Here is a 12,583-nt window from a genome sequence, read left to right as displayed (position 1 = left end):
GCTTCAGCAGAGAGCTTCATGGAATGGGTTTCCATGGCCGAGCAGCTGCATCCAAGCCATACATCACCAAGTGCAATGCAAAGCATGGGATGCAGTGGTGTAAAGCAGCCACCACTGGACTCTAGAGCAGTGGAGACGCCTTCTCTGGAGTGACCAATCACGCTTCTCCATCTGGCAATCTGATGGACGAGTCTGGGTTTGGTGGTTGCCAGGAGAACCATACTTGTGGGACTGCATTGTGCCAAGTGTAAAGTTTGGTGGAGGGGGGATTATGGTGTGGGGTTGTTTTTCAGGAGCTGGACTTGGCCCCTTAGTTCCAGTGAAAGGAACTTTGAATGCTTCAGCATACCAAGACATTTTGGACAATTCCATGCTCCCAACTTTGTGGGAACAGTTTGGAGCTGGCCCCTTCCTCTTCCAACATGACTGTGCACCAGTGCACAAAGCAAGGTCCATAAAGACATGGATGACAGAGTCTGGTGTGGATGAACTTGACTGGCCTGCACAGAGTCCTGACCTCAACCCGATAGAACACCTTTGGGATGAATTAGAGCGGAGACTGAGAGCCAGGCCTTCTGGTCCAACATCAGTGTATGACCTCACAAATGTGCTTCTGGAAGAATGGTCAAAAATTCCCATAAACACACTTGTAAACCTTGTGGACAGCCTTCCCATAAGAGTTGAAGCTGTTATAGCTGCAAAGGGTGGACCGACGTCATATTGACCCCCATGGATTAGGAATGGGATATCACTTACGTTCATATGCGAGTCAAGGCAGGTGAGCGAATACTTTTGGCAATATAGTGTATTTTTGACTTAAGAACAAGTGAAAATGTTTCACCAATTAGGTTAATCTTCCTTAGTTCTTTAATTTCTTGCCAGAATCCTTTCCAGAGGTGGTGAAAAAAGTTTTGCCAGAATAATTTTTCAAAGTTACTGTTTTTATCCTCCATGTACCTTGTGTTTAAACTCATTTAGAAGCAATCAAAAATGCGTTTACTCTTACCCAGCAAACAATTTTTAAAAATTATGCTGGAAAGAAGCTTCGAAATTTAAAAAAAAAAAAAAAAAAGATCCTTGCAAAAGGTTTGTTCCCTCACTTAGCAAAAATAATTTTCTCCTGTTTCACAGATTTTAAAAAAAGAATGAACAAACATAGAAAGATCATCATGTCAAATCCCTCTCTGGCCATTGATTTAACTCCTAAAAACTCCTTGGAGTATCAAGTTGCACATTCAGAAGTCAGAAACGAATTCCTTCCTGCCTTTAAATTTCTTAGCTGTGTCTCGACACCGCTGTGTCCTCTAAAATGTGCAGGTCTATGAAATTCTGGCCTCTGTCTCCACTCATCTCCCACTCACTGCAGCTCAGCACACCAGCTCACCTATGACTCTGCTCAAACACTGTAAAACCATTGTACACTACACAATGTCAAGTTGTAGTAAAGTAATTCAGCAATGTATGAACCAGAAACAGATTCTGAAGAAGAATAATGATGCAGAAAGCCACTCTGCAAGTAGACATGATTGCTTCCTTTACTTTATATGAAATTCAAGAAGTCTAAGCTTTAGTTTCAATGTGGCAATGCTCATCTATGGAGTTGATCTTTTATTTTGTTCATGATATATCTTCCAGCTCAGTTCTGCTACGACTTGTCAGTTCTGTTTAATCAGCAATACATACATTACCGTTCAAAAGTTTGGGGTCACCCAGACAATTTCATGTCTTCCATGAAAATTCACACTTTTATTCATGTGCTAACATAACTGCACAAGGGTTTTCTAATCATCAATCAGCCTTTCAATACCATTAGCTAACACAATGTACCATTAGAAAACAGGAGTGATGGTTGCTGGAAATGTTCCTCTGTACCTCTATGGAGATATTCCATTAAAAATCAGTCGTTTCTAGCTAGAATAGTCATTTACCACATTAACAATGTCTAGACTGTATTTCTGTTTAATTTAATGTTAACTTCAGCGGGGAAAAAATTGCTTTTCTTTCAAAAATAAGGACATTTCTAAGTGACCCCAAATTTTTGTATGGTAGTGTATGTTTCATAAAAGTATTACAATACTCACTTAGGCAAATGCTTTTAAACAATACATGGCATATTGTATGTAAACATGCTTCCATTTATCATTCTGCAGCACAAGCTATACGACTGTTTTTTGCTGTCAGTAGGTCATGTCCTTTTCATCCGACCCATAGCACCAAGTAAAGAGAGCAAAATCATCCAGCAAACTGATTGACTGGAACGCTCAGACAGGCAGAGGAGGAGACAGACAGGGCACAGCCAGGGAGCTTTTACAGCTCATTACAGACTGGAGTCCGGGAGTTTCTTATATAACTCCCTGTCCATGTTTTTTTTTTCCTGCTCTGTTTTTGTGTATCTTCTTTGGGAGACAAACAGAAACAGAGGAAAACAAAAACAAAAAGTGAAATATCTGGTTCCAAAAGTACTGAGAATAATAATGAATCATTCATTCAATGAAACTTGCTATTTTTCCCCAAATGCTTAATTTACTCCATAACCATTTTCTTCCAAATATTTTTCCTCTCTTTGATTTACCTGTTTAGCCTTTGAAACTCCATTAAAAGGAACATAAAGTAACTTGTTTGTTAGCCTGTTGCCATGACTGCACCTAGCAGAGCATGGCTTAAAATCAATGCAATCCTGTTAAGTCTCTCACCATGAAGATTTGTTGGGAAAAGGCTGTCCTTCTCTGTGGGTTTCTACATTCTCTCAGACATACATGTCTTTTATCCCCTTTTTGCTACAAAAAACAGTGCTCTTCTTATTTTTCTTGATGAATGAAAAGCTAATGCAGTCCTTGGGGAGTGAAGTGGTGTTGAGTACAATTTCTGACCCCAGGACTCTTGTAACGCCCACTCCAAAATGATGTTTTGCTTGTATGCCCAGCTGGGGTTATTTCACTCTGAAAACTTTTTTTTTTTTTAACTGTATGTTTTAGATAATCCCCTCTTCTTTTTTACCTGTCTGTCCTCACCTGTGTCCACAACATCATTTCTCATTGAAACTTCTCGCTGATAAGCTAATGGGAGAAAAACAGAGAAAATGAATAAAACTAATTCTCCCTCATTTTGCTTTTAACCCGAGATGTGAATAGCATTTAACCAGCAGATTTTAAAGAACCACCTCATTTAGCATGGCATTAGAAGACATCCATTAGGACTAGATGAATAACCTCTCATGATAAATGAGAGGTTTATAAACATTCTGTTCTGCTTGGCCTTGGTCATTAAGCTTAAAAGGCCATTAGCCGAGCACCCGTGAGTGCACTGGGCAGGCCTCGATGCGATACACATCAGTTAGCATTAAGTTTGGGTTGCCGGTTCCTTCTAAAAAGCCAAAAAGGGATTTTACTGAAGTTCACAAAAACAACTGTTATAATGTTAGGTTAACATTAATAATCACAAAATACTGTTTTTATTTAATAATGTGTAATTCAGTAATCAGTGTTAGTGTCACGATAGAGCCAAGTTTTGTGACTACCAAGTAGATTTATAATGATGCCATGAATAGATTTTATCAGTTAGCTTCATTTAAAGTGCAGTAAACAGAAAACCCAACAAATAAATTCAACATTTGGCATGATCATCTTTTTCCTTTAATACAGCGCAGCACAGCACAGCACAGCACACACACACACACACACACACACACACACACACACACACACACACACACACACACACACACACACACACAGATAGATAGATATAGACAGATACATGGATAGATGGATAGATGGATAGATAGATAGATAGATAGATAGATAGATAGATAGATAGATAGATAGATAGATAGATAGATAGATAGATAGATAGATAGATAGATCGACTAATGCACTGTTTTTCAAAAAACTTAACAGGGAAGTTGCTCCAAGCATCTCAGAGAACTTTCTACATTCTTTTGTGTGTTTAGGCTGTCTCAGTTCACTCGCTTCTGTCTCTTTATGTAATTCCAAGCCAACTTCATAATATTGAGATCAGGTCTCTGTGGAAGCCACACCATCTGTTGCAGGAATCTTTGTTTTTCTTGTTGCTGAAGGTACATCTTGACTGGCTGTAGCTGTACATCTGGGCTTGTTCAGAGAATCCACCTCAAAAATTAAACTCTTTAAATGTTGGTACAGTATTACTTTCTATATTGTGAAACTCAGACTCAGTACTTAGTGTCCTTCAACAAATATATTTAGACTGCAAAAGGGGTTTGCAAAGCCTTTTTGTAGCCGGGGTCCGTGTATTCATCTGGCAATTGGATTTTCCGTTCTGAAACGGGTATTGAAAAACAAAAAACGAGTGGTTATTTGATTTTCGTTTTAAAATGCAAAAATTAAAATTGAAATACAAGGCGTTTTTCCTTTTCATGATCAAAAGGGGAGATACGAAATTTTAAAAATGCTTTGATTTTCATTTTATATTTAGAATAACAAAAAAATAAAATCAGTAAGGGACAGAAACGAGAAAAGGTCCGTTTTTTCAGTTTCTAAGACCGGAAGTAGTCATCAGCGAGTGTGGAGCCAAACGACAACAAGATTCTCAGAGGGCGGAGCCAGAGAGCAGTGATTGGTTAGACCATAGCTAGCGTATCCAGTCTTCTATATATCTGTGGTCGGCACATCTGGCAGCATCTCTGTTTTTGGAGTAAAACACGGTAAGACGATAAATACTTCTAACCAGCAGCATTGTTTTGTTGTACGTTAAGTCAGCGACTTGTGAAGAGTTGTGTTTTGTCGTGTTTGAGCAGTTGGTCCAGACGCGTTAGCTAGCTAAGCGGCTAAGTTAGCTAGTGGGCTAATTAACACAGGTGGCTAACTTACCGCTGAACACCTGTGTTAGTTGCTACCACAGCTGGCCGTCATTATTATCTGACGGGAGGGTGTCTCCCTCCTGGCCGCTATTGGGCGCCGTGCCAGCGGTGCGGGCACCGTAATTGCTGGGCGGTACTATGCGCCCTTTATATTCAGGTGTGCAGCTGTGGAGCTTTCTGTCCTTCGCTCCCTGCTTGCTTCCGTGGTGGCTGTGGTTTGGCATGACGGCGTTGGTGGACGCAGCCGTTCTCTGGTGTATCCAGCTGTTGTGATCGCCGTCAAGGCGCGCTGTCTGTATATGTAAGTGTTCTGCCGCCTTCTTTTGTTTTTGGCGTGTGATTACATCAGGTGATCACCATATCTCCACTCCTTCCAGCGTGGCTGAGTGCGGGGGTGAATTCCCCGGGGTGAAACGGGGATCTGCTGGAGTCCTGCTGGGCATAGGATCACAGGCTCGCGCTGGTTGTGTGTGCGAGCCGTATTCTTGTGGCTCACACCCTCCAGTTGCCAGGTACGTGATGGGTTGGTTCTCCCAGCCGCTATCCTGATTTCACGTAATGAGTTTAATAACTCAGGGTTATTTTTCTTTTCAGTTAACAACCCGGCATAATCTGACCGCCACCATAACTTCAAGCCGAGCTGCTGTTTTGGTTTTCGTTAACATTCGTCTTGTGAACCGTTCGTGTTTTTTTTTTTTTTTTTTTTTTTTTGTTTGTTTGGTTTTGTTTTGTTCGTTGCGGCTTGGAGCGGATTTCTCAGCACGGCCGAGTGCCGCCTGCGTCCGCTCCGTGCATAGGCTGGTTGTGTCGCTGCTGTGCCAGAACCTGTACAGCTGCAAGGGCTGCTTCAGTTGATGATGTTTTGTTTTTCTTTGTTATTTGGAAATCCATTTAGGTATTTACTTTGGGTATTTTTGCTTGCTTTGTTGCATTACTTGGTTTAATTTTTTTTTGTTTTGTTTTCTTTGAGTTTATTCAGCCTCATGTATTGATTTAATCCATCATTTATTGTTCTTTGGTTTCGTTTTCTTTTGTCCACACCAGTTATGGTTAGTTTGGGCACGTTTTATTAATCTTTGTCTCTGTCTTTTGTTTACAGGTGCTGTGGCTTACTGCAGCAGTTATTCCCTGGTGGTGGTGTCTTTTTCACGGTCCCCCCTTTCTTTTGGGGTGCGTGCGTGTGTTTGTGTGTATATTATTTGCAGTGTCACGGGTGATTCATTTGAGGATTCCTCTCCCCTTTTGATTTTCCTGCCGCAGGGTAAGCCCCAGCCCGAGTTTTTATTCCTTGTTGCCCGTTCTTTCTTTTAGTTCATATATGTTAACTGGTGTGTGACATTATTTCCTTTCATATAATTTGTTAATAAACATTGTTAAATTGGAACACGTCTCGCCCCCCTGTGTTAATGGAACCTGTTAAGCCTTAATTGGTTTAGTGACAGTGAAACACACCTGAGCTAGGATTTCCTGGGTGCAAGTCCCAGGTGGCGTTGTTGGGACCATAATTGGTCTAATTGGGTACAAACATTCCTCGAATCTCGCCACAATTAGAATGAACTTCTCAACCTGTATTTCTCTGCTGTGTATTTTAGCTTTTAAAAAAGTTATTTTACTTGAAGGTTAAGGTAAACCCGTTCAGCTGCACTGAAGTTTAACATTCAGCTGGTTTCAATTAAACTGCGCTCAACATTACCTCTCTGAATCTCCATAATTTCATTAAATTCCTTCTCTCTTCCACTGCTCAAGTTCAATCCAGTATATTAAGTGACATTAATAGTGAATAAACTAACAACCAGCTATTGTATTTATTTATTATTGCATGTATTTGTAGTAAAACATGAGTTGAAACGTCCTACTTTTGGATCTAGAACTGCACAAGCCGTTCATTTTCAGTCACCTGATGAGTTAAACTCCCCTTTTTATGTGAGGTTGAAGCAGAAAGTCTGAGTTAACAAAGAAAGTTGTTTATAATGTGCGATACCCGTTATCTCTGACTGAGGCTTTAGTTTTTGAGCCGATTTACACGTAGAAACTTTGTTCAGGAAAATTTCTCAGTAGCTCAGAGGACAGGCTGCTTTTTACACAACCTTGTAAGAGAATGTCTGTCAATGCTTTCAGCAGAATTTATAAACACAACACTTCCTAAACAGATATTTTGAGGCTGTTTTTGCTATCGGCAAAAATCAAGTGTTTATTTGATGAACTTCATTTCCTAAACCATCCAGAATTGGAGCTCATATCTTTGGCAGCTGTAAAGTTTCTGCTCCTTCAAAGTTCACAACACAATGAATGAATTCCTAAAACACTCTCAATGCTGGAGAGCGTTTGTGATGCTGAAGCAGTGACCAGTTTTTCTGTTTCTTCTCTGGAGATGCACAATGAGGGACATCTGCAGCGACTGAGAAAGAGTCTCACCACATCCTGACATGAGGAAAAAGACTTTATTGAAGACTACAATGAGAAAAACTATCAGACAGCAGACGGCTGCATTCAAGGTGAGCTCTGAACATTTGATCTGGAACAGGAATTCAGTAACGGCAGCATGAGCTTCATTTCAGTCTGTAGCTGCTGAATTCATGGATGAATCATCTGGCACTAGAGAAGAAGACCATCAAACATCCACGTCAGCTGATGGAGGTCCAAGAGTCTCACCCAACAAACAACCTACAGAGTAGTGATGTTAGGAGACGTGCTGAGGCTTCGAAGCGTGTGCCGAGTATTGGAGAGGGCGTATCAAGGCTTGCTTCATTTAGGGGAGGGGCCAAAATGATGACGTCCGAAGCCTCGCTGCCTGGCTGAACCACGTGACCGCTTCGGAAAGTGGTTCAGATTTTGCCTAGAGGTTTGACAGCAACACAAACCCCTCAGGCTCTGTTCAAAATGTGGGTTTTTGATGGAGAGTTTCGGTCAGTTGAGAGTTTGAATAGCTTGAATACTAGAGTTTGGAGAGTGTTTATATAGTCTGGATATAGTTTGGAGAGTTTAGAGAGTAGAAAAATAGTTTGGAGATTTAGGAGAGTGAGGAGAGAAGGAAGGAGCCAGCTAGGAAAAGGAGGATTTCCCCTGTGTGGGGACATTTCGATTTGATGATTCTTAATCAGGTAAGCTGAATCTAACATTATTACAGATGCATTAGCTTTGGTTATCAAGAACTGTATTTTTCACTGTTAGGTGAGGTGTTTATTGTGTGTGTCAAAAAAGAAATCGTTTAAAACCAAAAACTGTTGAGAAACTGTTATTTCTGAATGAAAGGAATAAAATGTCCCCTTTCCTGTGCATCGTTGTCCACGTTACACAGCATATTCAGTACGATCTTCCTAGTTCCACACTTTCACTGTCCTCTGCCTGCTTAAGGCCATGGCGTTTTCTTACAGTGACAGAAAAACATTACACAACCTGCCACATTATATGATACTACCATTTTGGGGAAAATTTACACACACACAGAATACATGAAAATATATTTTATTCTACATGTGAGAATTTATCTACAGAAATTATTTGGTCATACATTTTCTTGTATTTCATAGTTATTCCCAACAGCCATAACCGATTAAAAATTCAATGCATCAGATGTGATTCAGATACAGCTGCCTGTGATTATACACCTGGCCAGTAGGTGGCTTCATGTGTTCATGAAGCTTCAAGAAATTAACCGTTTCTTGAACCAATTGGCTCAAGTGGCTCAATGCGTCATGAGGCTTCATCTCACCATCACTACTATAGAGTGAAGACCTCAAATCTGATTGGATGGCCTCCTATTCAGCCACATGTGTGAACAAATGCCTCCAAGTTGATTTGTTTTCTAAAATAAATCTAGTTTGAGTCCTAATCTATGCCTGTGTGTTTGCTTCTTTACACCGCTGTTAACAGTTTAGGCTGTTAGATTGTTCCAGATAAGACAAGTACAAGATACTTAAGAGCCGTTCTACCACGAGCCTGACAGGAAGAACTCCAACAGCTACTGAATGTTCCTGTGGTTCCCTCAAGGTTACAGGAGGAGCCCTACGAGGACGAGCTGGTCCACCTGATGGAGGCCAGTCGCTGCGGTTCAAAGCCAACACCGACTACGTGGACTTCTACTGGACCACATGGAGGCCTTCAAACCAGACCAACAAGTTCACTGACTCCCCGACTCGTGGGTCTGAGGACGCCGCCGAGCCTCGGTCCAGCCGGCCTCCTGTCTGTGGATGTTTGAGTGCTGAGAGGTTTGTGGATGCATGTGAACGTTCTGTGTGGAAACAGCAGCTTTGGACTCAGTAACGCCGGGAAAAACCAAGAGCTCCTTTATTTGTGACTTCCACTAAAAAAAAACTGATGAAAATAAGTTTGCCAGGGTTCTGACTGATACCAGATTAGTAAATAATGAAAATAACAGTTTAAATATTCCTTTAAACAATCCTTTCAGATCTACATTTCCTTTACACTGACTTTTTGGTATTTTGGGTGGAGTATACCATTAAGCCCGATGTTCAAGGGTTCTTCTGGGAATATACTATTAAACCAACCTTTTAGGTAAATGTTCCAGGATGTTGGGTAGAATATACCATCAGATAAACCTTTTAGGTCTACATTGGAAGATTTTAGAGTAGAATATTACTCCAAACCATCCTTTAGGTCTACATTTAAGGTGGAATACTCCTTCACACCAAGATTTTTTGGTCTACATTGAAAGATTTTAGGTGGAATATTTCTTTTAACGAACTTTTTAAGTTTATGTTCAAGGATGTTGGGTAGAATATACCATCAGACCAACCTCCGAGGTCTACAGCAGTGAATTTTAGGTGGAATATATCATTAAACTCACCTTTTAGGTCTACATTGGAGGATTGTCATTTTGTGTTTTTGTTTTTATTATTACAAAGCTTTTATATATATATTGTATTTTGCACTGTATGGCCTGCACCTTACCTTTCGTTGCACTTGTTGCAATGACAATAAAGTGAATCTGAATGTGAATTTTAGGTGGAATTTTCTTCCAAACCGTCTCTTAGTCTACATTTAAGGATGTTTAGGATGGTATATTCTTCCAAACCAACTTCTCAGGTCTACATTTCAGGTGGAATATTCCTCCATACTAACTTTTTTGGTCTACATTGAAGGATTTTTTCTAAGCCACCCTTTCGGGTCTATATTTGAGGTTTTAGGTGGAATATTCCTTTTAACCAGCCCCTCAGGTCTCTTTGAGGATTTTGGATGGAATACTCGGTTAAACCAACATTTTAGGTGCATGTCCAAGTATTTGTGGTGGGATGTTCCTTTAAGGTGGATGTTTGAGGTCCTTGTAGGAGGAATACTCCCTGAAACCAACCTTTTAGGTCAACATTCAAAGATTTAAGGTGGAATATTCTTTTAAATCAACCTAAATTTCATGTTTTGATCATTATCAAGTGCGAAACCTCAATCCAGACTCCTTATAATGACGTTTGAGATTTATGCTGCTGTCATTTGTTTAGTCCAGACTAAATGACAGAAATCCACAAATGCAATTTTATTTCCGGACTCGGTTATTAAATGTCAAAACAATCCATGTGACTCTAAAAACCCAACAGCTGTACAAACTCTAAGATTAAATTCTCCACAAGGATCCAAAATAAGTTGGACTTCTACATGAGAGCTTTAATTATTCTTCATCTACTTCCTGAAAAGTTTGGTCAATAAGTAGACAAAAACTAATATTTTCAGTTGAACTAAAGACAAACTTTGTGATTTTTCTGCTCACATGTGTTGTTGTAAACTTACTCTTTCAAATAAATAGCCGCCTAACCCCCTGGAAACCAGCGTTTGTCCTGTTTTTGTGTTGCTCCTCGGCGACCCCAGACAGTCGGGTCGTAATGTTTTTTGAGCAACACACCATACTATGACGTTTTTACAATGATGGTTCTACTATGGAACCAGTTTGACATGTTCAGGCGTTCTTTGTGTGAAAACTCAGAGATTTCAGGTATCAGAAGGTGGTTTTCAACTTTCTTTGTTAACTTTCTGCCTCAACTTTAAACTAAATTTCCTTCACTAACCCAGCCCTCTGGACTTCCAGTAAGCTGTGTTCCTATTGGCTGTCCAGGTGGCTGCTTGGTGTTATCAGGAACACCTGAGCAGCTCAGTGTCTTCCTGCTTTATTTGGCTGCAAACATTTCCTCTGCTTGTCTTCACCAATGAACCGGGTTTGACTCTTGCTTTAGTTTGTTCTTTAGGCGTTAGCTTGCAGCTTCCAGCAGTAAAATCGTCTTTAATGTGTTTCTTGGTGTGTTTTAGGGCTTTGTACTGCATAGTTGTCTTGGTAAATGTGGTTCTTTAGCCACAGTTAGCACATGGTGCTAATGTGTACATTGATTAGTGGGTTTGGTACAGCTGAGTTGTGTCTTTATCTTGGCTGTAGTGAGTCTTTAGAGGTTTTTGGTCAGACACATTCTGTATTCTTGTTTGTGAACCAACGTTGGTTGTCCAGAAGGTAAGAGTTCCTGTCCTGATTCTCTGTTCTCAGAGGTTCTCTGGTAGGCTGCAGGAGACTTTAGCGTTTGGGTTGTGCTAGTTTGGTTTTTGTATGGTTTCATTTGGACGACTATCTTGAAGCCCTTCCATGTGGTTTAGTGAGGTTTTCTGCAACAGTTCTACAAAGCAACCTGCAGCAGAAGAGACTTTGAGAGTTTTCAGGAAGTTCTGGAGACCAGACTTTAGAGCAGCAGAAACATTTGTCAGCAGTTTGAGCAGGAGAAGGTGAGCTTCAGAGTAGAAATGAGACAGAAACCTTCTTGACCCGTGTGGTGAGGTCCTGTACCAAGAGTTTGAGCAGGTTGTGAAAAGTCTGTAGTTCTTTGGTCTGAAAGCACAAGAAGAGTCGACTCATTAAAGGAGAAAACAGGAGATATTGTTGGTTCTTCTGTCACTCTGCAGTTTCCTTAGACTGAATATCAAGTTTATATTTTAAATGATTTACCATGTGAGCCCAAGAAGACTTCAATAAACTCCCTCCATCCCCTGGACACAACATATTTTATTACCATGTAAAATCTTTTTTTCTTTTTTTTTTTTAATGTTTTTGAGTTTTAATCATAGTTTTAGCATTTTTTTTTCTCTTTGCTTGTTTTGTCATCTATGTGAAAGGTGCTAAACAAATAAAGCTTGATAAAGTTAATAATTGACTAACTCATGATTGTGACAACAGAAGTATTTTCATTGTGATTTAAGGGTTTGTTTCATTTTTAAGGTTGGGGTTAAAATCTTGACAGAAAAAAAGATTAAAGAAATAAACTACAGTAAAAAAGCAATTAAATCAAAAGAAAAAAACATTTAATATAATAAAACTTTTAAAAAGAAAATTAAACATTAAATACAATTAAATTATATTAGACAAAATATTTAATTAGATAATTAAACAGAAGATACAAAACATGTAATTATGAAATTAAACAAAATTTTTTTTAACAAAAATATTAAACATTAAAGATGAAATATTTTAGATAATTAAACATTTAAAAAATACAATTAAACAAGAATATTACACATTTAGAAAAATATAAAACATTTAATTAAATTATTAAACCTTTAAAAGTCAAAACATTTAATTAAAAAATGTAATGTTTAATTAGAAAATTAAATCTTAAAGACAATAAAACTTTAAATAGGAATTAAACAGAAAATACAATGAAGCATTAAAAAAGAAAATTAAACATTAAATGGTGGTAAAACATTTAAAAAGAAAAACCTTAACAAAGATTTAATCAAAAAAATAAACATTGGGAAAGA

The 12,583-nt window shown here is 39.1% G+C and overlaps 1 long non-coding RNA gene across 1 annotated transcript; it reads left to right on the top strand.

The window, feature by feature from the left end:
* The first annotated feature begins 4,897 nt into the window (after positions 1 to 4,897).
* On the top strand, positions 4,898 to 8,816 carry LOC118471245 (uncharacterized). Its single transcript, XR_004848497.2, has 3 exons — positions 4,898 to 5,138; positions 5,215 to 5,349; positions 5,432 to 8,816. It is a non-coding gene; the product is annotated as an uncharacterized LOC118471245 (long non-coding RNA).
* Positions 8,817 to 12,583: the final 3,767 nt, after the last annotated feature.

The sequence above is a fragment of the Amphiprion ocellaris genome, chromosome 4 (genome assembly GCF_022539595.1).
Source record: "Amphiprion ocellaris isolate individual 3 ecotype Okinawa chromosome 4, ASM2253959v1, whole genome shotgun sequence".
Taxonomy (NCBI): Eukaryota; Metazoa; Chordata; class Actinopteri; family Pomacentridae; genus Amphiprion; species Amphiprion ocellaris.
Note: the sequence above shows the minus strand (reverse complement) of the source record. Positions and strands in the feature narration are given on the sequence as shown.